This window comes from Ambystoma mexicanum, chromosome 2q (genome assembly GCF_040938575.1).
Source record: "Ambystoma mexicanum isolate Mex_15411 chromosome 2q, UKY_AmexF1_1, whole genome shotgun sequence".
Classification (NCBI taxonomy): Eukaryota; Metazoa; Chordata; class Amphibia; order Caudata; family Ambystomatidae; genus Ambystoma; species Ambystoma mexicanum.
In genome coordinates, this window is record NC_090924.1 from 492,078,495 (window position 1) to 492,105,424 (window position 26,930).

Here is a 26,930-nt window from a genome sequence, read left to right on the forward strand (position 1 = left end):
CCGCGTTGATGGCAGTCACGATGTCAGTCCAGATCCGAGTCTGTCCTTCCTTGTCGGCGCGGGAACTTCCGAAGAGGGCATCATACTGCCCCAGGACTTGCGCCACCAGGACACCAACTTCGGTGGCACTGAAGCTGGTGCCCCTCTGCCTCTCTGGCCGGGGGTTGTCAGTGGTCACAGATGGTGTTTGCCCCGACATGACAACCCCAGAGGCAGGAGTGGGTGGGCAACTGGGTCCTGGGGCTGGGCTGTGGAGCGATGGAATCCCAGTCGGGAGTCTTCGGTTCCAGCAGGGGTGGTCACAGCAACAGCACCCCTGGCTGATGTGCAGGCAGCAAATGGCAGTGCACGTGGGCAGCAGGCAGTCAGGCAGCAGCAGATGGCAGGTGGGAGCGTGCTCTGGGCTCTGGGGGACAGTAGTTCGGCCTTCTGGGCAGGAGCGTGGTCTTCCGTGTGCTTACGCGTGGCCAGCTTGGTACGGAGTGATTTGGCACATGAAAATACTGCACGTCAGCGTGAAAATCGAGGAAAGGCCCTTAGCGCGTAAGCGCGTCAGCACGCATACGCGATTCTATTGGACCAAAGGCCCTCAGCGCGCAAACGCGTCAGCACGCATACGCGATTCTATTGGACCAAAGGCCCTCAGCGCGTAAACGCGTCAGCACGCATACGCGTTTCTATTGGACCAAAGGCCCTCAGCGCGTAAGCGCGTCTGTGACGTGACCCTCACGGTTGTTTCCCACACAGCACGTGATGACAGAGCACACGTGGAAAGACTGCAAGTCAGAGTGTCATCGCGTGTAATTGGACAGCACGTCAGAGTGTCATCGCGTGTAATTGGACAAAAGTGCACGTACACGCGATTGGCCTATGTACGTGTAAATCAGGGGTGCGCGGGCACTTACACACGCAAGTACGTCAGCGCACCTGTATCCCGGGGTGCGCGGGAATTTCCACACGCTATTGGACTGGGTACTGGATTTCAGGGGTGCGCGGGTCACACGCTCGCCTACAACACGCGCAACGCATACATTTGCGCGCTAACAAAATAACAAGCTCAGACCCAGGATGAACATACCGTTCCTAGCAGCAGTGGGCGTGGGCTACCAAAGGAGGGGGAGGAGGATAGTCAGGGCCAGAATATTCACACCCAGAACCAGCCTTTTCGGGATGCCTGATGACCAGGTGCATGGGAGGTACAGGTTTCCACCACACATTATACTGGACCTGGTGAGTGAGTGGGAGGATGACCTCACATCACCCACCCTGTGCTCCCAAGCACTGAGCCCCCTGGAGAAGGTCCTCAATGTACTGCACTTCTTAGCCACTGGATCATTTCAGCGGACAAGTGCCATTGTGGGTGGTGTATCACAGGCCACCCAGTCACGCTGCCTACACCAGGTCTTGAACATCATCACTGCACGCCCATCAGTCCGCAGGCACATATACCTGCCCAGAACACCTGCAGAAAGGCATGCTGCCGCCCTGGATTTTTACGGTGTGGCACGATTCCCCAAAGTGCTAGGTGCCATCGACTGCACCCATGTGGCTCTACGTCCCCCCAGGGCATCAGAGCACATCTATAGGAACCGCAAGCACTGGCATTCCATCAACGTGCAGGTAGTATGTAATGCCGAGGGAATCATCACCTCAGTATATGCCAACTATCCCGGGTCAACCCACGACAGCTTAATTTACCGAATGTCCACCCTAAGCCGGGACCTAGAAGCTGGGCGGCATGGCGATACATGGCTGCTTGGTGAGTATGAATGCCACTGCACATGCATGCATGTCAGATACTGAGCAAGGTCACAACCCCACCAATGATACCAATCGCCACCTCCACAGGGGACAGTGCCTACCCTCTCAGCCCCCACATGATGACGCCAATTCGGAACCCCACCACGCCACCCGAGGTAAGATATAACACAGCCCACATTACAACCCGGGGCATAGTGGAGCGCACATTCGGAGTGCTAAAGTCACGCTTTCGCTCCCTTGACCGTTCTGGCGGGCAGCTGTTGTACACTCCCCCAGTAGTGTGCAGGATCATAGTGGCAGCATGTGTCCTGCACAACGCTGCAACACGCCGGGGCCTGGCCGTGGACATGGTGGTGGCCCCACATCCCCAACCACATGCACAGCCGCTGCGCATGGGAGGGGAAAGGGCACGGGGGGAGGCAGCCCGTACACAGCTAGTGGCTAATTACTTCACATATAAATCACACCCCTGTGGAGTGCACACTGCCCTGGCACATTCCATCTGACAATCAATGATGACTCAACCTGACACAATCCTGAATGTCTGGAGAATGAACCGTGAAAACCATATCAGCCTGAGATTGTTCACCTGGAAGTGTCACAATGTGTGCATCCCTACCCACACAGACACCACCAATGCAGTTTTGTTAAGTAACACATTCAAGCAGCTAAAATGAATACCCACTTGCAAAATGCAACAAGAGGACAGTGCCATGTCAGCCAACCCATCCCCAGCACCGCCACACGACACACCGTGCCATGTCATGCTATTTGCAGGTAAACAAAGTAATCCCCACAACATGACACTAGTGTCACAATGTAGAGTGTCCCTAATTGAAACTTGCAACACCTGAAATGCTCACAGTAATGCAGGACCAACAACAAACTTGAGCAGGTACTACCATTAACATGACATCACAAATGTTATATATTAGTAGTCTCACCACCTGGAAATGCCTGCACTCCCACCACTACCAACTGTGCAGTGTTGGCGCCATGTAGAGTTGTAGGTGCACTGCTGCCAACATGGACCCCATCTCCAGACTAGAGGGCCTTGTGTAGACATGAGGAAGGGACCTGCAAATTGGGAGGTAGACACAGATGATGAGTTACACATCAATGCAACATGCAGTGTACAACACAACAGCAATATGCACTAGGAATGTATACACAGTATTGACTAGACTACCCACACATGTAGTGGGAGTCCAATGTCACCATGTACGTCAATGTCACTTGGGCACACCCTTTGCAAGCCCATGGAAACGGGAAGCAGGAGGGGTGTGTGTGACTCAAACCCAAGCATCTGAACCAAATACATGACAAGCCTGCATGTGCCCAGCCACAATGCTGCTTATGCCCACGGGAACCACGGAAGGCAACAAATTGTCCCAAAAAAATTGGGAAAAATTAATTAGAAATTAAATATAAAAATAAAAATAAAAAATAAAAATAAAAATAAAAATCAAAAATAAAAATAAGAAAAAAAAATAAAAATAAAAATAAAAAATAAAAATAAAAATCAAAAATGGCCATTGATGGGCCCGGGGGGGTTTGGGAGGCCACCCAGGAGGTCCGAGGACAGGGTGCACACCAAAACCCACCTGTGTGGATCCTGGGGAAAAAAAAACACCTCCATGGGCTCATGGCCCACACGGCTACCCTATTGTGGGAGTATCACTGCTGTCGCTATTATCACCCTGTGCAGCTGCATCCGGAGGTGGTTGCACTATGGGAGGCAGCCCACGCAAGGCCCTAGTCTGCTCCTCCATGGCTGCAAGCATGCTGGTGTGGTAGGTCTGGTTCTGGAGGATGAGTGTGCGGAGGTCCCCATGCAACAACTCACGGGATGCCCGGACCTCCGCCCTCGTTTCCTGCATCTCAGCTGAGAGCGTACGGGTGAGACACTCCAGCTGCTGTTCTGTCCTTTGGTGTGTTGAAGCCTCAAGCTCAACAAGAGTCGTCCTGAGGTGAAGGAGCTCCTGCCTCAGGGCTTCCCTGTGGCCCTGGGACTCAATGGAGATGGCCTCCTGCAGAGTCACCAGTGCCGCCCGCCTGTCCCTGTTGGACCCCAACATGTCCTCCCTGTGTGACTGGCAGATGGAGTCGGTTGCCTGCTCTAGTCGCTCCATCAGCCTTTCAGGGGGGACAATGGAAGTGGCCACCCTATCCATGGCCTGAGCCATCATCTCGGATGATGCTGCCTGTTGTGTTGCCATACCGTAAATGGATTGCTCCCATGCGGTATTGCCAGGTGGCGTACGGCCACCACGTCGGCGGGCACCACACCTGTCTGGGGCAAGGCGAACTGCGCCTTGCTGTGCCGGCACTGCCTGAGGCTGCAGGACTGCATTCCCCCTCTGATCTGCTGGCCCAGGAACAGGATCAGATGTCGCGGAGTGTGACCCTGCATCCGTAACCACCAAAGGCGTAGCTGCCAACACTGACATCCCCATTGAGGGTTCTGACCCTGGTGCAGGTGGGTGGGACAGAACAGAATCCCTCCCTGGAACACGCACCTGCAACGGCACGTAGGTCTCATCCGAATCAACACCTGAGTACAGCTCGGGGGAGGTGCAGCCAGAGACACCCCTTGAGAGCACGACCTGCAGCAGTTGTGGGTTCTCACCCACTTCCACACCACGTCCCTCACTGGTGGTTGGTCGGCCCTCGGACCCCTCCTGGGTCTGCACCATCTCCACAACCCCAGCAGTATCAGGTGCGTCTTCCCCTGCAAAGACATAAAAACAAAGAAATGGAAACAAGCATTAGCACCATGGCACACAATGAGGGCTGAGAAGCAAGAGAACCAGTACTTGATTGACACATGTCCCACATGACTTAAACCCTCCCATGCATGCACCCTCACTGCATATGAAGGGCAGGCAAATGGCACACACTGATGACACCAAGATGGAAGATGAACACATTTTCTGCATGCTGCCTGGCAGTGGCATCACACATTGGCCTGTGATTGCCAGGTGAAACACACATGCCATCACACAGATGGCATGTACCATTGCTATTGAGTGAAGATGGAGAGGAGGGCAGCACCTATTCATTCAGTCCAGTTCCCGCATGTAATAGCTTTTATAATTCTAACAGGTCAGATTTTTCACCTGGAGCTGCCAGTCCGAAATGGTCCAATTGCACAGGGACATGTGTGAACAAATGATATCCAGGTAACAAAGTCACTCCACTTTACCATAGCCATGTCAGACATGTGACTAGAGGACTGCGACATGCCTAGTAAAAGTGGTGGAATGCAAACAATCTGACTGAATGAACAGTGAAAAATAAGCAACAATGTTGTGGCAAGGTGACACTTCAAGGGCAACTGGCGTGCAGTTGGGCTAGATGTCTACTGTTGGCAGAAGGGATACTGCTATGGCCAAATGCAGCTGCGCAGGATGTATTGCATGAAGCACATGGCTGACCCATATGACTCAGGCGCACACACTCTCACCTGGCACACAAACAGAAGCCCTCACACACACCATGCACATGGATGACACACACATGCATGTGCACTCACCGGACAATGCCTCGTAATCAGCCAGATCTTCCACGCCTTGGATCTGTTCCTCCGTGACGTAGGTCCCAGCGACTGACTCATGTGGAGTGAGTTCCATGTCTACTACTGGAGACCCACCTCCAGTCACTAGAGTTGCGGCATGACTTGAGGCCAGCTTACTCTTTGCCCTGCGCTTTAGGTCATTCCAGCGCTTATAGCAATCATTGGCTGTGCGCCCCACGATTCCAAGGGCACTTACGATGTCCACAACGGTCTGCCAGTGTGCCTGGCGTTATGCAGGTGTGGTCTTGGATCCTGCAACAATGACCATCTCGTTGTCATGTGCGGACACATACTCGACAAGTGCATTCAGTTCGTCATCCGTGAAGCTGGGCTTCCTGGACGGGCCGGACTGTGTAGCCGTGTCTGGGGCATCAGCCTGTGCCGGACGAGCACTCTTCCTCTTCCGCTTGGAAGGTGGTGGTGATCCTGAGTGTCCTGCGCCACTCTGGACACTAGGGGCAGGAGCCCTGGTGGACTCTGTATGAGGAGTGTGGGATTGCACACTCAGCATGGGAGTTGGTGCAGGCATTGGCTCAAGTGTGATGGTGTCAGGGGGAATGTCAGCAGGATGGACTAGGACCGACACTGTCCTGGCTGGGTGTGTGAGGGCTGGGGTGGATGGAGCCGCAGCTGCCCCTGCAGCCTCTCCGCCCTGCCTACTTGGTGCAGCAGATGACCTTGCTGCCCCAGATGCACGTGGGATGGTGACATCAACGTGCACCAGCGCACGTGTCATAGGCCTGCTGACCTGGAAGTCAGCCATGGAGTCAGCCAGGTCTGGTGCCCCAATGGGCTGGTCCAACAAGGGCTGAGCATGGATGGTGTCAGCCACATCAGCCTCAACGGGAGGGGGGGGGATTATGGGTGCCCTTGACTAGTCCTCCACACATGGGGGGACAGGCTCACCCTGCAAGTAACGACCACGTCCCCTACTGGATCCACCACGGCCACCACTTGTGGCTCTTCCACCTTTGCCACCCTTATGGAATCCTCGCCTCCCAGCCATGGCACTGATGTAAATGTGCGTATGGGAGGGGATGTAAACTATTGTCCTGGGCATTTGGGGGTCAAAGGGGTTGGGTACCAGATGGTAATTGTACCCTAGTGCTCTTGCAAGGCTGATTGTAACCCCTGGGGAAAGATGACGGGTCACGCTACGCACAGGAGCCCCAAAAAAGGGAGATGACGTGCACGCAACCCCTCCTAGACCACGTGTGCAGAAAGAAAAAGCTGCACTACGCTGTGGCACCCAGTAACACAAGAATGAACGTATGCGTGTCACACGCAGCCTAGAATGACCTCTGAAGGGGTAGGCTACACACGGGGCAAGCACAGATGTTAGATACGTGCGTGACTCACCGTCTGCCAGGTAAAAGAGCGTGAAAAAGGAGCGCGTTTGGTTGGCAACACCCCCGCCAAAAGAAGATTTGTACACTGTCTGAGGAGACAGGACAACAGTAGAAGGGAACACTGTTTGAGGGAACAGGCCCAGGTAAACCAGTAAAAGAGAAAAAAGAGAAAAAGCTGTCAGAGGTAACAGGGAATACGAACTTGAAACGCCGTGAAGTAAATCGCGTGTGAAACGACAAGAAGTACAGAATTCACCCACTCGCTCTCCACGAAAAGCACGTACAAGGAAATGGTGTTCTACACGTACCTTTTATACAGGCCCACACGTCCAGCGTCACTTACGCGGCGTGTACGCGCTAGGGCCATTTCCACCAATTACACGCTTTGTCACTTATGCGTGTAGGGCCATTTCCACCAATTACACGCTTTGTCACTTCTGCGTGTAGGGCCATTTCCACCAATCACACGCGATGAGACTCTGACGTGCTGTCCAATTACACGCGATGACACTCTTACGTGCAGTCTTTCCACGTGTGCTCTGTCATCACGTGCTGTGTGCGAAACACCCGTGCGGGTCACGTCACAGACGCGCTTAAGCGCTGAGGGCCTTTGGTCCAATGGAATCGCGTATGCGTGCTGACGCGCTTACGCGCTAAGGGCCTTTCCTCGATTTTCACGCTGACGTGCAGGATTTTCACGTGCCAAATCACTCCGTACCAAGCTGGCCACACGTAAGCACACGGAAGACCACGCTCCTGCCCAGAAGGCCGAACTACTGCCCCCCAGATCCCCGAGCACGCTCCCACCTGCCATCTGCTGCTGCCTGACTGCCTGCTGCCCACGTGCACTGCCATTTGCTGCCTGCACATCAGCCAGGGGTGCTGTTGCTGTGACCACCCCTGCTGGAACCGAAGACTCCCGACTGGGATTCCATCGCTCCACAGCCCAGCCCCAGGACCCAGTTGCCCACCCACTCCTGCCTCTGGGGTTGTCATGTCGGGGCAAACACCATCTGTGACCACTGACAACCCCCGGCCAGAGAGGCAGAGGGGCACCAGCTTCAGTGCCACCGAAGTTGGTGTCCTGGTGGAGCAAGTCCTGGGGCAGTATGATGCCCTCTTCGGAAGTTCCCGCGCTGACAAGGAAGGACGGACTCGGATCTGGACTGACATCGTGACTGCCATCAACGCGGAGGTGGTGGCAGTCCGGGACTTACAACATGTCAGGAAGCGCTGGGAGGACTTCAGGTCCAGGACCCTGAACAAGGCCCGGCGCCTCTTGAAGGCAGCGGATGCCAAGGGGTGCCGGGGCCACTTGTCGGAAGAACAGATGAGGGTCCTGGAACGCATATTCCCAGCGCTCCACGTCCAGGTCCTGGAGAAGCAGACCCGTCTGGAGTCGAGCGGTGAGTGTACATGCATCCTGATTGTGAGCAGTGCATGTGGTGATTATTCGGTATTGTGCAGGTTGCACATCTGTTTGTATGGGGTCGAGTATGGGTGGGGGTGTACAGGGCCGTGGGGCTGACACATGCGAGGGCTGTAATGTGTGAGACATGGATGGTGCTTGTGTGTGTAGGCTTGCATGCCAAATGCAGTTGTGCGTGCACACATGTTTGGATGAATGTGTATGTAAGTAGACATGTCCGTGATGTCACGCATGTATGTTGTTTTCGGCTGCATATATGAGCACTGTGTACATGTGCATGTGTGTGTATTTGACAAGGGTGCAACAGTGATGCAACATGGATGCATGTGACAGCGGTATGTGGAAGCCTGATTGGCAGATGTGACATGGATGCCCGTCTGAACAGTGCGACACTTGGCAGAGGTGTACACATGCATGCAAGTGTGGTGGTGTGTGTACATGTGTGGTGCACTTCCTGTGTTGCATGTGATGTCTGGCTCCTCTTTGGCTGCTCATGCTGTTGTATGTGTAGGGATGGTGCTGGCAGTTGCGATATGGCTGTGGTATGGCTCATGTGTGCGAGTTGCAATGACATGTGTGTTGGGGATTGTGATGACATGTCTGAGGTTTGCCAATGCCACTCATGTGCAACTGTCATGTGTGTATGTGTCCATTGTACAGTGCCCTGATGCCTGTGTTTTGTTTCTCCCTGTCTGCAGCGTCAACTGATGAAGAGGGCAGAGAAGGTGCTGTGGAGCACAGCGGCGGGGATCCGACCGCCAGCCGGAGACGCAAGGCCCGGCTCCCCTCCTGTGTTGTCATCTCGTCGGGGAGTGAGGAGTCCGGTGCCGCGTCCCAGGCCGCAGCTGCCGGGGGGAGGTCCAAGAGGCGGAGGTTGGAGTTGGACTCCTCGGCAGCAGAAGGGGCAGCTGGGACCCCACAGGGCCCAACAGGGGAAGATGGCACGGAGTCATCCAGGTTGGTGGGGGGTTTGGTGGAGGAGGAGGCCGTGCAAGCACCAGAGACGGGGTCTGGAGGTGGGGATCCCACTGGTGCTAGTGGTGCAGTGCAGGACCAGGGACAGGAGGCAGCACAGGCCGCCGCGGAGGTGCCTGTGTGCAATCCTGTCCCCGATCCTGTCCCTGCATCATCTTGCACCAGCAGGGATGCCTACGTCCAGACCCGTTTTCAGGCAGGGGATGAGCTGACGTCAACTGGCCTTCCTCTGCCTGCGGACGTGGCCATCCAGGTCCGGGTTGAGCCTGTCCTGGCTGGTGTGGCGTTGCGTCAACGGGCCATGCGAGGTGACCTGCAGTCTTTTCATGGAGAGACTGCACGTCATCTCGAATGGCTCGTTGACCACGTCAGCCTGCTGGGACAGGTCACCCAGGCCGGGTTCCTCCGTCTGATGGGGCTTGCTCCGACCCCCTCCTCAACTGGACCCCCTACGCGCCAGTCGTCCTATGTGCCATCATCCCACCCATCAGTCACCTGGGTGCCCTGTGGAGCTGCCTCTGACGGTGCGGCCAGGCTGGTGGAGGAGGCATCCCTGCCACAGTCGGGAGTCGGAGGTCCAGGAGGGGTGGCCACATCAACAACTGCACCCCAGCTGGCGGAGGATGTGCAGGCAGCAGGAGGCAGTGCACGGGCAGAGGCAGAGCAGCAGCAGCAACATGGTGGGAGCCATGAAGGCTCGGGGCCTTCGACATCGGAGGGGCAGGCATCGGCCGGAGGGCAGGAGGACCCAGGACAGAGAGTGTCTTCCGTGTGGCAGCGGTTGGGCCACGCCATAGGTGCGGAGCGGCGGCGGGCGGAAGAGGCGCGGCTCACAATGGTCAGGGCGGAGAACTCCATGCGGAGGGCCCTGAGGCGGGCCGGGTGCCTCGAGGCAATCCGCAGAGGGTTGGAGGAGGACACGGCGTCGTCCCTGCGGACCCTCGGGGCCATGGAACTGGACCACCTCCGGGACATCGAACAGGAGTTTGATGGTGCCCTGGCACGGAACACCACGGAGTGAGCCGCTGGACTTGCCCGCCGCCTTTGTATATAGTTCTTTAGTTTTAGGTTTCCTTTGTTTCTTATTATGATTTGGAGTCGACGGACACTGCTCCACTTTTTGTTTATAGTTGCATTTTAGTTAGGTTTTTTTGTAGGTTTCCTTTGTTCAGTTGGGCTCATGGACCCTTGGTAGTTTTTTACATAGTTCTTGATTGCATAGATATTTTTTTACATTTGACTTTGGACGACATTCTTTTGGATTCTGATTTGCTGTTTTTTTTTTTATACGGACATGCAGCTTTTTTTTCTCATTCCCATTGTAGTTTGTTTCATTTCTTTAGCATTGTTTATTTTTTTCAATACAATTTTGTTTTCATACTTAACTGTGTGGTATCATCTCATTGGTTTCATGCATGTCATGTTGGGTGTTTTCCCATTCAATTGCAACCATTGTGTGTGACGGACATGGGTTCATTAGCTTCATGAACATTGGGGGTGTAACATGTAATTTCCATTTCCATGTGGGTGAATGGGTTACTTGGTAGGGCTTTTTGGCTGTGGAGGCTGACCATAACGCACAATATTGGGGATTGTGAGGACCTGGTGGAGGGTTCCCCTGGATGCTGGAGGGTGGGGGTGGTGGGAGACATGAGTGGGGGCCTGGTGGAGGGTGCCCCTGCACGGCTGGGGGGTGGGGGCGGTGGGAGACATGAGTGGGGGCCTGGTGGAGGGTGCCCCTGGTGGCTGGGTGGTGGGGTGGTGATAGACATGAGTGGGGGCCTGGTGGAGGGTGCCCCTGCACTGCAGGGGGGTGGGGGTGGTGGGAGACATGAGTGGGGGCCTGGTGGAGGGTGCCCCTGCACTGCTGGGGGGTGGGGGCGGTGGGAGACATGAGTGGGGGCCTGGTGTGGGCTGGCCATGGTGGCTGGGGGGTGGGGGTGGTGGGAGACATGAGTGGGGGCCTGGTGGAGGCTGCCCCTGCACTGCTGGGGGGTGGGGGGGCGGGAGACATGAGTGGGGGCCTGGTGGAGGGTGCCCCTGGTGGCTGGGGGGTGGGGGTGGTGGTAGACATGAGTGGGGGCCTGGTGGAGGGTGCCCCTTCACTGCTGGGGGGTAGGGGTGGTGGGAGACATGAGTGGGGGCCTGGTGGAGGCTGCCCCTGCACTGCTGGGGGGTGGGGGTGGTGGGAGACATGGGTGGGGGCCTGGTGGAGGCTGCCCCTGCACTGCTGGGGGGTGGGGGTGGTGGTAGACATGAGTGGGGGCCTGGTGGAGGCTGCCCCTGCACTGCTGGGGGGTGGGGGTGGTGGGGGACATGAGTGGGGGCCTGGTGGAGGCTGCCCCTGGATGCTGGGGGGTGGGGGTGCAGGGGTACATGAGTTGGACATGGGTGGGGGCCTTGTGGAGGCTGCCCATGGTGGCAGGGGGGTGGGGGTGGTGGGAGACATGAGTGGGGGCCTGGTGGAGGGTGCCCCTGGTGGCTGGGGGGTGGGGGTGGTAGGAGACATGAGTGGGGGCCTGGTGGAGGGTGCCCCTGCACTGCTGGGGGGTGGGGGTGGTGGGAGACATGAGTGGGGGCCTGGTGGGGGCTGGCCATGGTGGTTGGGGGGTGGGGGTGGTGGGAGACATGAGTGGGGGCCTGGTGGAGGGTGCCCCTGCACTGCTGGGGGGTGGGGGTGGTGGGAGACATGGGTGGGGGCCTGGTGGAGGCTGCCCATGGTGGCAGGGGGGTGGGGGTGGTGGGAGACATGAGTGGGGGCCTGGTGGAGGGTGCCCCTGGTGGCTGGGGGGTGGGGGTGGTGGGAGACATGAGTGGGGGCCTGGTGGAGGGTGCCCCTGGATGCTGGGGGGTGGGGGTGCAGGGGGACATGAGTGGGGGCCTGTTGGAGGCTGCCCCTGCACTGCTCGGGGGTGGGGGTGGTGGGAGACATGAGTGTGGGCCTGGTGGAGGCTGCCCCTGCACTGCTGGGGGGTGGGGGTGGTGGTAGACATGAGTGGGGGCCTGGTGGAGGCTGCCCCTGCACTGCTGGGGGGTGGGGGTGGTGGGGGACATGAGTGGGGGCCTGGTGGAGGCTGCCCCTGGATGCTGGGGGGTGGGGGTGCAGGGGTACATGAGTTGGACATGGGTGGGGGCCTGGTGGAGGCTGCCCATGGTGGCAGGGGGGTGGGGGTGGTGGGAGACATGAGTGGGGGCCTGGTGGAGGGTGCCCCTGGGGGGTGGGGGTGGTAGGAGACATGAGTGGGGGCCTGGTGGAGGGTGCCCCTGCACTGCTGGGGGGGTGGGGGTGGTGGGAGACATGAGTGGGGGCCTGGTGGGGGCTGGCCATGGTGGCTGGGGGGTGGGGGTGGTGGGAGACATGGGTGGGGGCCTGGTGGAGGCTGCCCATGGTGGCAGGGGGGTGGGGGTGGTGGGAGACATGAGTGGGGGCCTGGTGGAGGGTGCCCCTGCACTGCTGGGGGGTGGGGGTGGTGGGAGACATGGGTGGGGGCCTGGTGGAGGCTGCCCATGGTGGCAGGGGGGTGGGGGTGGTGGGAGACATGAGTGGGGGCCTGGTGGAGGGTGCCCCTGGTGGCTGGGGGGTGGGGGTGGTGGGAGACCTGAGTGGGGGCCTGGTGGAGGGTGCCCCTGGATGCTGGGGGGTGGGGGTGCAGGGGGACATGAGTGGGGGCCTGGTGGAGGCTGCCCCTGCACTGCTGGGGGGTGGGGGTGGTGGGAGACATGAGTGGGGGCCTGGTGGTGGCTGCCCCTGCACTGCTGGGGGGTGGTGGTAGACATGAGTGGGGGCCTGGTGGAGGGTGCCGCTGCACTGCTGGGGGGTGGGGGCGGTGGGAGGCATGAGTGGGGGCCTGGTGGGGGCTGCCCCTGGTGGCTGGGGGGTGGGGGTGGTGGTAGACATGAGTGGGGGCCTGGTGGAGGCTGCCCCTGCACTGCTGGAGGGTGGGGGTGGTGGGAGACATGAGTGGGGGCCTGGTGGAGGCTGCCCCTGCACTGCTGGGGGGTGGTGGGAGACATGAGTGGGGGCCTGGTGGAGGGTGCCCCTGCACTGCTGGGGGATGGGGGTGGTGGGAGCCATGGGTGGGGGCCTGGTGGAGGCTGCCCATGGTGGCAGGGGTGTGGGGGTGGTGGGAGACATGAGTGGGGGCCTGGTGGAGGGTGCCCCTGGTGGCTGGGGGGTGGGGTGGTGGGAGACATGAGTGGGGGCCTGGTGGAGGGTGTCCCTGGTGGCTGGGGGGTGGGGGTGGTGGGAGACATGGGTGGGGGCCTGGTGGTGGGTGCCCCTGGATGCTGGGGGGTGGGGGTGGTGGGAGACATGAGTGGGGGCCTGGTGGGGGCTGCCCCTGGTGGCTGGGGGGTGGGGGTGGTGGTAGACATGAGTGGGGGCCTGGTGGAGGGTGCCCCTGCACTGCTGGGGGGTGGGGGTGGTGGGAGACATGAGTGGGGGCCTGGTGGGGGCTGGCCATGGTGGCTGGGGGGTGGGGGTGGTGGGAGACATGGGTGGGGTCCTGGTGGAGGCTGCCCCTGCACTGCTGGGGGGTGGGGGTGGTGGGAGACATGGGTGGGGGCCTGGTGGAGGCTGCCCCTGCACTGCTGGGGGGTGGGGGTGGTGGGAGACATGAGTGGGGGCCTGGCGGGGGCTGGCCATGGTGGCTGGGGGGTGGGGGTGGTGGGAGACATGGGTGGGGGCCTGGTGGAGGCTGCCCCTGCACTGCTGGGGGGTGGGGGTGGTGGGAGACATGAGTGGGGGCCTGGTGGAGGCTGCCCCTGCACTGCTGGGGGGTGGTGGTGATAGGGGACATGAGTGGGGGCCTGGTGGGGGCTGGCCATGGTGGCTGGGGGGTGTGGGTGGTGGGAGACATGCATTGTTGATCAGTAGTGCAAGGTGACATGTGGGTTGGCTGGGGGGCATGCCCATGGTGGATGGGCTGCCTGCGGGACATGAGCAGGGGTGCAGGGTAGTCCCCCGTGGTGTGGGCTGCCTGCAGGGGCCGTGGAGGTTGTGGAGCGTACACCTGGGAGGACCCACACGGCCAATTCACGTGTAGTACTCCCTAGAACCCCTGAAATACACATTCCCTGCTGAAATCGCGTGTGCAACTTCCCGCGCACCCCTGAAATACACGTACCCTGCTGAATTTGCGTGTGGAACTTCCCGCGCAACCCTGGAATACACGTACCCTGCTGAATTTGCGTGTGGATCTTCCCGCGCACCCCTGAAATACACGTACCCTGCTTGCACGGGGCCAATCGCGTGTGGAACTTCCCGCGCACCCCTGAAATACACGTACCCTGCTTGCACGGGGCCAAATCGCGTGTGGAACTTCCCGCACACCCCTGAAATACACGTACCCTGCTCGCACTGGGACAATCGCGTGTGGAACTTCCCGCGCACCCCTGAAATACACGTACCCTGATGAAATCGCGTGTGGAACTTCCCGCGCACCCATGGGATACACGTACCCTGCTCGCACTGGCCCATTCGCGTGTGGAACTTCCCGCGCACCCCTGAAACACACGTACCCTGATGGAATCGCGTGTGGAACTTCCCGCGCACCCCTGAAATGCACGTACCCTGCTGAAATCGCGTGTGGAACTTCCCGCGCACCCCTGGAATACACGTACCCTGCTGAATTCACGTGTGGAACTTCCCGCGCACCCCTGAAATACATGTACCCTGCTTGCACGGGGCCAATCGCGTGTGGAACTTCCCGCGCACCCCTGAAATACACGTACCCTGCTTGCACAAGGCCAATCGCGTGTGGAACTTCCCGCACACCCCTGAAATACACGTACCCTGCTCGCACTGGGACAATCGCGTGTGGAACTTCCCGTGCACCCATGGGATACATGTACCGTGCTCGCACTGGCCCATTCGCGTGTGGAACTTCCCGCGCACCCCTGAAATACACGTACCCAGATGGAATCGCGTGTGGAACTTCCCGCGCACCCCTGAAATGCACGTACCCTGCTGAAATCGCGTGTGGAACTTCCCGCGCACCCCTGAAATGCACGTACCCTGATGAAATCGCGTGTGGAACTTCCCGCGCACCCCTGAAATACACGTACCCTGATGGAATCGCGTGTGGAACTTCCTGCGCACCCATGGAATACACGTACCCTGCTCGCACTGGCCCATTCGCGTGTGGAACTTCCCGCGCACCCCTGAAATGCACGTACCCTGCTGAAATCGCGTGTGGAACTTCCCGCGCACCCCTGAAATGCACGTACTCTGCTGAAATCGCGTGTGGAACTTCCCGCGCACCCCTGAAATACACGTACCCTGCTGAAATCGCGTGTGGAACTTCCCGCGCACCCCTGAAATACACGTACCCTGCTTGCAGGGGCCAATCGCGTGTGGAACTTCCCGCGCACCCCTGAAATACACATTCCCCGCTTGGCGTTTGCTGTTTGCCAGCCCGGTGAACTGGTCCAGGGTTAGCGCAGCCCTTTGCGATGATTTAGCGATTTTGATGGCTTTTCCTTGCGCGAGGGCGTTCTTGGGGGCGTTACTGGCTCTGCTGCAGGGTCGCTGCGATTCTCTTCGCCACGGCTGGTTTGGAAGCCTAAAATCCATGAATACGCTGTGCGCGGAAATCGGTTTTAGCGCACGTGCCTGGCGCAGTCAATCGCACGCGGACACTCTGCGCCAGCCGCTTGCGACACTTTTCTGCGAAATTCTATGAATTACCCTGTGAGCGTTTCCTGAACAGGCTGGGTAATACAGGCAACAATAAGAGCAGTGAAAACTAGATGGCCTTGCTCACAGAATCCAGGGCATCAACGACCATCAAAATCTGAGGGTGAGGGGTGGGCAGAGATCCCTGCATCTGCTACTCAGGGTGGGAAACTTGAGATAGATCAAACATTAAAAACTAGAGTTAGGGTTTTGTATGTCTTTTATTGAACTGACTAAGTATTATGCAGAGATGGAACAATGCATTGGACTTTTTTTGAAATCTCATACACATCTTCACCAGATGGTGCAGAGTGAAATGATTGGAAAAGAAACACCCAGTAGTTAGTTCATTCCCAAAAAAAAGCTCAGTTTTCAGTTGAAACTCCATTGGGTACTGAAATGGTATTCATAGAATGCAATTCTGGAAAGGCTGCCTTATCCAAAGGAGCATAAAACTGCTGGTATCTGGCAATAACACAACAGTTTTCACTGAAAACAGTAAACATTTCTAGCTGGCTGATAGTTGCATTTTAAGAAAACAAACCATATACAGATGTAACTTTTAAATATAATATGTTCTCCAAGTTAGGCACAGGTAGTCTTAAAGTGGGTCTAGTAATTTCCTAAAATTACTGATGTTCTTTTAGAAATATATTAAAGTGAACGATTAAAGCACACAATTGGAAAGCAGGGTGTGCTTTGCATTTTCCTCACACATAGTATAAAAGTGTATTTTGCTCCCTCTATGTAGTCCCTGGACCATGCAGTGATGTCATTGCAGCTGCTAAGGTTTTCTGGTTGGTAGTCAACGCGTCACTGCAAAATAACTTCTAAAGGTTTGATTGGTACAGTCGCCAGTGTTATCTCATTATGCTTCAAGCTTCACAATGGCTTCCCGGCTTGCATACAATGTGGCAAATACGAAGTACAACACCCATTTTTGAATGGTGCAATGTCTGCAGTTATCTCATGCTTGGCAATGGGTGCTCCCCATTTGAGCTTAGACACCCGAGATCTCTAGTGTCGATTTCCTTTGTCCTCACCCATTAAAGTTGTACAAATCTTCTCAGGAAGCAGAAATCCTGCTGGATACTCCGAGGACTGCTTTGCTAACGGTGATCCTAAATCCAGATAAGCCATCTGAGTTCTGCTCATCATACTGGCCAGTGTCCCTGATCAATATGACAACAAAATATTGGTGAACATTTTGATGAATCGATTGATATCTCATATGCCCTTTCTGAGTATACCCAAACAAGCTGGCTTTGTGCCAGGCTCAAACCTACGCAGTTGGCTTGCTATTATGCCTAATAGAGACAATGAAATCATTTGGCTCACAAAAATGCCCATCTTTATTTGGGATAATGCCAGGTCAGACCTATGCCTGCACTTTATAAAAATGATCCAGCTTCCATGCTATAATCCGATAACTAAGATTATTACAAGAAGCATTATCTCTCAACTCTGTACATATCCAGTTATCGCCCCTGTCATTTGCTCTGACATTAGAGCTGCTAGCTTGTTTGTTAAAACCGTGGTATTCTGGCAGTAGGATCTAAGTGGGTGCAAGAACACAATATTGTTTTTCTTTATGTAGGCAACCTGGTCTTCTATGTTAAGAAATCCCATGGCACAGTTACCACCCAATGTATGTGATATAAACATTTTCGCGCAATATGCTGGTTTACGGAGAAATTAGATGAAAGCTGCTACCTCTTATGAAAATCACATCAAGGTGGGCAAAGCTCCAGGTTTCTGATGGATGGAATGCAGTGTGAACTATTTGGGTGTGAGGATATCTACAGATAAGTGTACCAAGTATACTGATGTGTGAAAAGCCTCACCTATTTTATTTTTTATTTTCTAGATTTAAGCACAAACCTATCTCAAGATCAGTGGAGCACTTTACAAAAGGAGGGTGCAGCAATGGGCTCGGCATTTTATACAGTAGGGCAGTACTGTTGGTGGAGAGAAGTAGGGGTTTTGATTCATCCAGCAGGTATTGTTGAAAAAGCCATGTTTTTAATGTTCTGTTGAACTGGAGGCTGGTGGAGGTCTTTCGAATCACTGTCGAGATTAATTTCCAGATGGTCTGGCAAGGACTCCTTGTAAGTCTTCTCTTTACGGGTTACCTTAGAATTCAACTTTTTGATAGTTTTACTGCGTGAGGCGCAAGAGCCTCCAGAGGTAATTGATCTGCATGATACCAAGTCAATATGGTCCTCGTGCCCAAACTGCTATATGCATTTCGAAATTTGCCTTTTGTTTCTCTGTCCTCATACTTCCGAAGCTTGAGGCAGTTGGTGTTCAGGCTTATCTGGTGGCAGGAAAGCAACCCAGAGTATTCCTTCATATTATTATGCTGCTGCATGACAGGGGCGGTTTATCAGGGCCAAATCTGGAGCTGCAGTATAGAGTAGCTTAGTCGCAGTTCGCTATATGGTGTTATTAGGATAATCCAGACCTGCTGAACCCCGGTCACGTGTTGACCCTTCGTGCACTACCGAGCGGTACTCTCAAAGTACTGTGAAAAATATGTATGGGTCCAACCACGAGAGTGTGCTATGCCCACTCTAAATCAATGCAACAACAAGCTGTGTAACCAGTTACACGATATCTACCCATATAGACCTCGGATAAATATAGCAAGAGAATAAGTTGGAACGGGTGATACGCACGTTGCCTCTCAAACACTAGTCACAATGAGTTAATTTAATTGACAAATCTTCACATATTATGTATTTATTTGCAAAGATCAGCCAACATGTGTTTCGACCCAAGTCGTCCTCAAGGCCTTAATCTTGAATAAAGGTTATATAGGTCCAGAATGTTGCGTGCTGATTGTATAGTAAATGTCACTGATCATGTCTTTACAAGTTCCTTTTCTTAGTGGGTTGTTTCACATATGTAGCCCTTTGTCATGGTACTGATACCTGATTAGTTTCCGTAAACTCCAAAGAGCCGGGTTGGATCCTGTGTTCTGCGCGTGTCAGCTGATCTTTGCAAATAAATCCATAACAGATGAAGATTTGTCAATTAAATTAACTCATTGTGAATAGTATTTGAGAGGCAAAGCGTGTATCACCGGTACAAACTTATTCTCGTACTCTCAATGTACCATGAACAGATCATAAGGCCTGGCCTGGTACACCACCTGGCTAGCACTGCAGAAACTGATGCGTACTCCTACGATCCTGGTGTTGTATTCTCCACTATTACTGATCTTTGCTTCTCGAGTAAATAGATCACAAGTCATGATTTCTTACCCTATGCTCACTGGTGATACATAAGCTGGGCGATTTGTTCACAGAAGCTTACATTGTCACATTACAACAGTTTAAAGTCAAGGATCCTGTTAGTTAATTCATTATAACATTAACTTTCCAGATGGCGATATCTACGGCCCGTGATATGCCCTACCAACCAAGTTCATTCATCCCAGTGTCTACTTCAGCAAGACCCACCTCCCCCACCTGGACCTAAAGGGTGAGCGCGCGCAGTTGGCATGTGTGCAGCCAGTGTGAGTGCTGTCAGTTGAGTGCGGTCTTCTCTCTCCTTGCTTTGGCGCGAGGAGTAAGGGAGCACTGGAAGAGTAAGTTAGTGGATTTAACATGTTCAACTATGACCCTGTGCTGCGGCCGGCTACTACTACCCGAGCTTGCTTCCTAGGGCCAGGGTGCCTCATTGATGCAAGCCACACAGGCTCCTATCGACTTGGCACACTGTAAACAATCCCCACTATCCACATAAATGTGCCACCTTAACTGTCTGACGGCCACCGCATCCACACTCGTGATAACTGCGTTAAGCCCATTTTTGTGCAATAACATCATGACGATTAAGCCCACACGGAGGGCGGGGCTACGCTGAGAATCAGCCAGAATGGTAAAGCGAGCCCAAAGCCCTATTAACATCTGCAAGACTCAGAAGGACGCACGCAAAACCAAGAAGGGTAAGAAAGATCACGGTGCCATTGGTGGTACTCTGTTCAATGCACATCCCAGTATAAATAGTCCCAATTTTTCCCGTCCAACCTGATGAATGAACAAACAGTGCAAGTCAATGTTTTGTTGCACTACACCAGACAACCCCCAAGTAAATATGACTGCTGAACCTGACAAGCAAGCTTAATGTTCCTTGCAGTGCTTGGACAACAACGGCACATTGCTCAACCTATGTAGGACTCTCAAGCGAAACTCCCTTGGGCCTAATATCCCCTCTAGTGACAACAACACAGGGGTGAATCTATCTAGCAGCCCTAACTTGGAAGCACTGGCTGCTGACCTAGAGCCCTCCGCTGAAGCAAACTTTGAACATGAGGCAACGTGTATGTCACAAGGCAACGAATATCGTCCTGAGGCGGATACATTAAACCCCCTGCTGAAAGCTTTGCTATCTAAAATTGAATCTTTGTTTGCCATGTACACAGTTATGGCATTGGACCTGTGTGAACTGAAACTGGCAATAACTAAATGAGCCAATATCACCACTGATAAACCTGCAGTGCCTAAACCCCACATTATAGGGACCGGCACCGGAGACGTCCTAAGAATGGCTCCAGCACTCCACTCGGCTAGAGCTTTGGAAGCCATACCTGGTATATTAGTCAAGGGGGGAGATGCCAAAGTGCCGAGTGGAGCAGGAGTGAGGATTTCCATCTCCTCAGATGAATCAGAGGTAACATTGATGTCCCAAGATTCAGTTAACATTGCAGCAGGGAACGAAGAGGACGCCCTAGAAGCTCTGTGTACCAAGATCTCTGTGATGAAAAACACCCCACCTGCCAACAAGCCTAGAAAACGCACGAGGGAGCTGCACAGAAATTATATATATATAGAAGCACCAAACTAATTGTGCCTTTGAACAACCCTAGTGGCCCAATAAGGTTTCCCAGGGGCATTCGGAAGTACATCCCTCAACAAACCAAAAACATTTGCAAAAGTAGAGATGGATGGTACAAGGTGCACTGCGACCCTGCAGGGTCCCACTGACAAGTGAACACACCCAAGGCCCACGCCCAGCTTGCCTACTGATGTGGGCAATACATGACACAGTAACTCACAATCAGCCCGTAATGAATGGCCTGGCGTCCAGGCAACACGACAAGGATGTACCCTGCCTACTAGCCCAACCAAGACATGTGATCATGATATGCCTGAAGGTTACCATTGCCAAAACCCCCACAGAAGACCTATGACTCAGTCGCTTAGCAAGAAGCTCTGTGTTGAAGGCCACTACAAGCTCCCTGTATCTGTTCCCTTGACAGTGCCTGTGGTCAGTGGCCCTTACAGTTCTCTATCTGGTAACATGATAAAAGGGCCCATAAGGGCGGTATCACTAGCAAGACTCAGTGAGATACATACCTCTGGACTTGGCCCATTCCTACACCAAACGAACCTCCTGCAGATGTGGTCTACGATACCCTGGCTATCCACAATCACCTCAAACAACATGCTGCAGTTGGAGCTCCCTAAATGGGATAGTCGCACAATTTGAGTTTTGATACGATTTGCATCACCTATAGTGGTATCCCTTCTAAGTGCAAACGTGGATGTCTTGCTCAGCTTCAGACTTAAATGATCAGTTTGTTGTGAATCAAGGTGCTGGCCCATCCATAGTGTAGGCCCCCTGTCAAGCTATGCACCATTTAGTTGTCAGCACCCTTACCCCAAGAAATACTGGGATCGCACATGGATCTGCGCTCCCAGGGCATGAAGTGGTGTATTGGTTATTACCATGTTGGGATGGGGAGACCCCCAGAGAACATCACACTAGGAAGACTTGAAGGCTAAGGATAGCTAGTTGGAATACAAGGGGGTTTAATAATCTCCTGCAGGCTGAGGAGTCGACGTATGCACTTCCTAACTACAAGGTATTCCTATTACAGGAAACCTGGCTAGACTGCCCTCTGATGTTGATGGTTACCACTTACACCAAATTATGGCCAATAAGGGTCCTAAGGGCAGACCCTCTGGGGGGGCTCATCATTGGAGTGAGTCAAAAAGTCACCTCGCGCCAAGTGGTGTTGCCCCCCTACGGAGGCAATGTCCAAGCTGTGGAGTTGTGGCTCAACAACAAGGTGGGTGGCGTGAGGAAGCTGATCATAAATGTTTACAATACAACCCTTATGAAACGTATGGAGGAAATACAAGCGAACCTGGAAGAGATATTTGTAATGATCGAGGAGAGTTATAGCAACCACTTTGTCCTCTTAGTTGGGGACCTTAACGCCAGGTGGCTCAACGAGCAGCAATGTGCTTAATATTGCAACGCTGAAAGAAAGAGTGAGATGCTACAGAAAAAAGTAAAAATAAAGGAACACAGTGGATTGACTACCTGAGACACTGGAACCTTACCATGCTGAATGCCAGAGCTAAGGGGACATCCCCGGGCAATATACATGGGCCATGAATAACAGTCGAGCCACCCTAGATTATTACTCTGGGAATAATGCTGGTTTTATGGCCACTGAAGACCTAAGGGTGACATGTAACGACAACAGTGACCACAGTATCTTGGCCCCTTCTATAAACACTCAAACAAAGGCTTTTAACCCCTATAGCTGTACTGTCATTTGACCAAACCACACCAGTTACTGTATACACTGGACTGCCAGGAGCATTGACATCATGGGAGTCCACCTAGTCGAGCTCTCAAGTGCCGATATGGAGGCTGTAAGTGAGAGGCCCCCGAAAATACAGTTAATTCTTCCAATGGAGTCAATAAAAACGCATCCCAGGAGGGAATGAGACCGAGACCAAGTGCTGGTGGTATCAAAGGCTTTATCTAAAATAGGGCAAGCAGAATCTACTCTGCTCACGCCGAGAGCGCTCTGCAGAAAACATGTTAGAATTTATTTTTATAAGAAAAATCGTCATCAAACTGAGGGAAGGCATAGTGGGCACATGAGCAGTTGGGATTGGTCACTAAGAGTGGACACCTATAGGTGCCATAGGGTTGGCGGCACTTGATTGGCTTGAGGGCACGTGATGAGACGGTGATGCGTCCTGGGTCAATCGGTCAGCTGGGCTCATCGAGTTGGTATGCAGGATTGGCAATTTGTAATGTGTCTTTTGTTAAGTAACCATTTGACATCTGCCCTTGCGGCCACGCACTCCCATTCATTCACTACCATAATCTGTTTGTCTGGTGAGCTCAAAGACCTGTGGCTTAAACACTTATAAAAACATGGTTCAAAGGCAGGTTATTTACTACTGGCCATGGGTTAAACTTCATCCATTAAATACAGCGCTTGACCTGTTCAGACAATTCAAGAGGATTCTAAATATATTGCTGGAATGACTAGGTCACAAGGGACACATACCTCTATGGGCATACATTTCATTGTGGGGGTTTTAATGATCATATGTGCAAACATCATTAAATCTCTGCTAGTCCATCTTGACACCATGAAGGGTAGAGGAGAATCAAAACCTCCTTGCGGTAAAGTTCCTCGTCGCACAAAGAACCAGGGCCTTCAAACATAGGCCCTCATTACAACTCAGGTGTTAAGGGTTAACGCCACCGTTAACCCTTAACGCCTGATTCCCACCTTAACGCCTGCTTTTTGCAGGCGTTAAGTTCCATGGTGCTAAGGCACCTTGGTGCTAATTACGGCACCGTAATTTACGGTGCCGTAATTAGCGCCTTCCCCACTCCCATTATGCCCTATGGGGCAAAAATGGGAATGGGGAAGGGAAAATAGGAAATGGGGATTTACCGCCCCACTCACCTTGTAATGGGGCGGTAAATCCGCCATCCACCATGGTGTAAACATAGTTTACACCATGGTGGTAAAGTTGGTGCACTTAGCACCTCAGTTGTAATGAGGGCCATAGTCTTCCATGCAGGCTTTTACATGTGGCTTACTATATTGCATTTAAGTTCTACTGCGCTAAAATATACTATGTCTTCTGTTTGGCTAAACATTCTCATTGTAACAAAAGAACTCATCAAGAAACCAACACATGCACTTGAATCAATGTTCATTCTTCATTAGAAGCAGTTCATGGCTCGGGGTCTGGGCATGCAGCCTCGGCAGGGATTGCGACTTGTCAAAAGTGATTAGCTGTTGTATTATGCAATATCATACTTATATTTACATTTGGACTTATGGAAATGAGGTAGCTTAGTGTTGGCGTGTACAGTATTATACTCATTATGCATCATGTTGTTGCAATCTACTTCTATGGGCATCATATGTTAATCTACATCATACTCTCATGGCACTTGTAATTACACATATATGTTATATTGTTCACTAGCATACATATTGTCTTCTTATTAGTTTTACATTATCTCGCATGCAAGAAGACACGTTGGCTCTGTTCTCATTAAGGCGTGAACGATTAAACAGACTCAGGGGTCACATTTGGCTGTCGACCCTGTCCTAAGGAATATAGGGATTGTGTTCTTTATGGCTGGGGTCTGTTGGGTGCGGGGGCAGGTTTATATAGACGGATGGCTTTCACACTGGCCCTTGCTCAGGTCTGTCTCTGGGTCAGCGAATTAAGACGGAAAGAAGAAGATACAGTGTAAAGTTTGTTGTATTCTCGCAGCTAGTCTCTCATGCGAACCAAACTACTGCAGAGACGGCAAAGAGGAGGAGGTGGGGGGAGTAGCTTGCTCGCTGTGTGCGCCTGGCTGGGGAAAGCTGTAGGTCTACGTTGAAACTTCATGACTGTCTTGCCATTACAAAATGGAGTCAGTGGCTTATAAAATAGAGTCTTATTCACCTCTGAGTCTTGCACTGCCATACAGGGTGTCACAAGGGGGGTCAGAGTTCCTAGGGGTATTCCCGCGCTAGTGCTCCGGGGCCGGGGTATTGAACCCAAAGCAGCCGTTACTGGGCCTACCCAGGAAGTGTAGGAATAGGGGAGGGGTGGCTCAAAATGCCCACTCCTTCCACTAAAGGCACTGTGTGACCTTAACTGTAACAAAGTTGAAGGATGGCTTAAAAGCTTTGCCACCTTAGTTGGCACCAATAAAAAGGGCACCTCTTGATTGCTGACAAACATATTAATACATTTGACAGTGCCATTCAAGACGCTAAAAGAGCGATGCAATGAAAGTTGAGAAGGGTACATGGGCAAGGATGTCGCCAACGCAAGATGACCAGATATGTAAAGAGTATTAAGAACGATGATAAGTACTGCCTTAAGCAATGGAAGTATTTGATAAGAAACTCACACTGGCAAAGTGTGATTACTCTACTTAGAAGTGTCAATATTAGAAACATTTGGGCGACTAACTAAGGTTAAAAGGGAGAGTAGGAAAAACTAAATCCTACCGAAGAAAAAGGGTGTATTAGCCACATGAAAGGGAAAAGGGGTACTCCCCCTGGGGACGTGCTCCCGCAATTTATCATTTTCGGCTGGCCCCTGATATTGGCGTGGCCGATATTGAAGTAGTAATTTCGAACCTTAAGAACTCTAGAGCCCCTGGGCCGAACAGCCTTGCCAACATAGTCCTCAAGCAGAATCCCTCTAAGTGGACCATTATATTCAAAATCCTGATTGATAGGGTGTGCACTACACAGGTAATCCCAACCTCATGGCAACAGTCTGTACTTATACTGGTCTATAAGAAAGGAGACAGGTACTTACCAGTTAACTACAGACTGTTGTCATTACTTAATGTTACTGGTAAAATCTTCTCAACATTTATCCATGGGACACTACAGAAGTGGGTGCACGACATACACCTACTGCAATTTATGCAGACTGGGTTTTGTCCGGGGGAACTCGACAAGGCACATCCTGAGGATTATGGACACCTTGTTTAGAGGAGCCAAGGCACCCAGAGGGTCTGCAAAGTATGCTATCTTTGTTGACTTCCTTTGATGGGGTCAATTGCGACAAGCTGTGGTATACATGTAAAATTTGGGGTTGCCCTAATTGGCTGTTGAGTGCCTTTAAGGGTTTGCATTATTTGTATTCAAAGGAAAATTGGCCCAATGGGACTGGACTAATAATTATACCCACCTTTCGACCCTACACACTTACAAATATGTCTCAAACATTACACATAGATTACTGCAAACACAAAGATATTTGAGACAGTGCCCAAGCCCTGCAGTCCAGAATTTCATGTATGTATAAATCAACTACCACTATTAATTTTTCATGGTGGACAACTTAAAATACCCTTTGCACATAGGGTTAGTCGCATATGCAATGTCCCTGGTAACTGTCAAATGGCAAGACACCTTTTTACCGAGTGTAAACCATTGGGCTCTGCAAACATGACCCTCATGGGTATTTTTGTGCACAAACTCGACTCGATAAAACATGATTCATTCTGGGTCTACGGTCTTAATACGAAGTCGGAAAATGTGCACATAGCCTTGTACCAGCTTTGGCGAATTATTATAAAAGCTCTGCCCATCGATAATCGATAGAGTTATAGCGAAAGATGGTGTTCACAATGTAGCTCAAATTCGATTTTATACAAATGTAATTTCGTTGCAACTGGACAATTGTCCTGATATCTACATTTTAGCACTGTTTTAACAGTTTTATATTGTTGAAGAACCACAACATGTGATTAACTTAAAAATAGTCACTCGACTATTCTTATCTGTGTTGTATATGAATTGAACTGATTTGGTCCAACCTGATAGTACTTGGATTAATGTTTGGTGAAATTATCTGTGAAACAAATTGCTATATCAGGTGTTTATATTATGTGTTTTGTGATTCAGGATTTATTATTATGATCATTTTCTGTTTCTTTTTTTTTTAAAGGTATTTTAGAGCTAAATTCGTTCCCTAACAACCCTGTGGGCTAGAGGTCCTGGACATTACCATTTCACCGCCCGTCATGACACATGTGGTGTCCAGGTTATATGCTATGGCTTTGAAAACAAAAAAACCTACTCAAACAATGCCCAGTCGGCACAAGAGGGATGCCCTTCTTAGAAAGGTCGTCTATAGGATGTCCTCCAACAAGGTCAGTATCACTAAAGTCTAGACATAGACTACTCTGCTGCAGTTTCATGCATCAGATGTTATATCTTGCACCGTTTATGTCTACCTTGTCCTATGAATGTGTGAGATGCGGGATGGAGAGAGCAGATTTTTAAAATCTAGCGTGGGCGTGCAGATCAGAAGCCCTGTTCTGCCAGAAGATATGGGATGTCCTACTGAAATGGTACCATCGTCA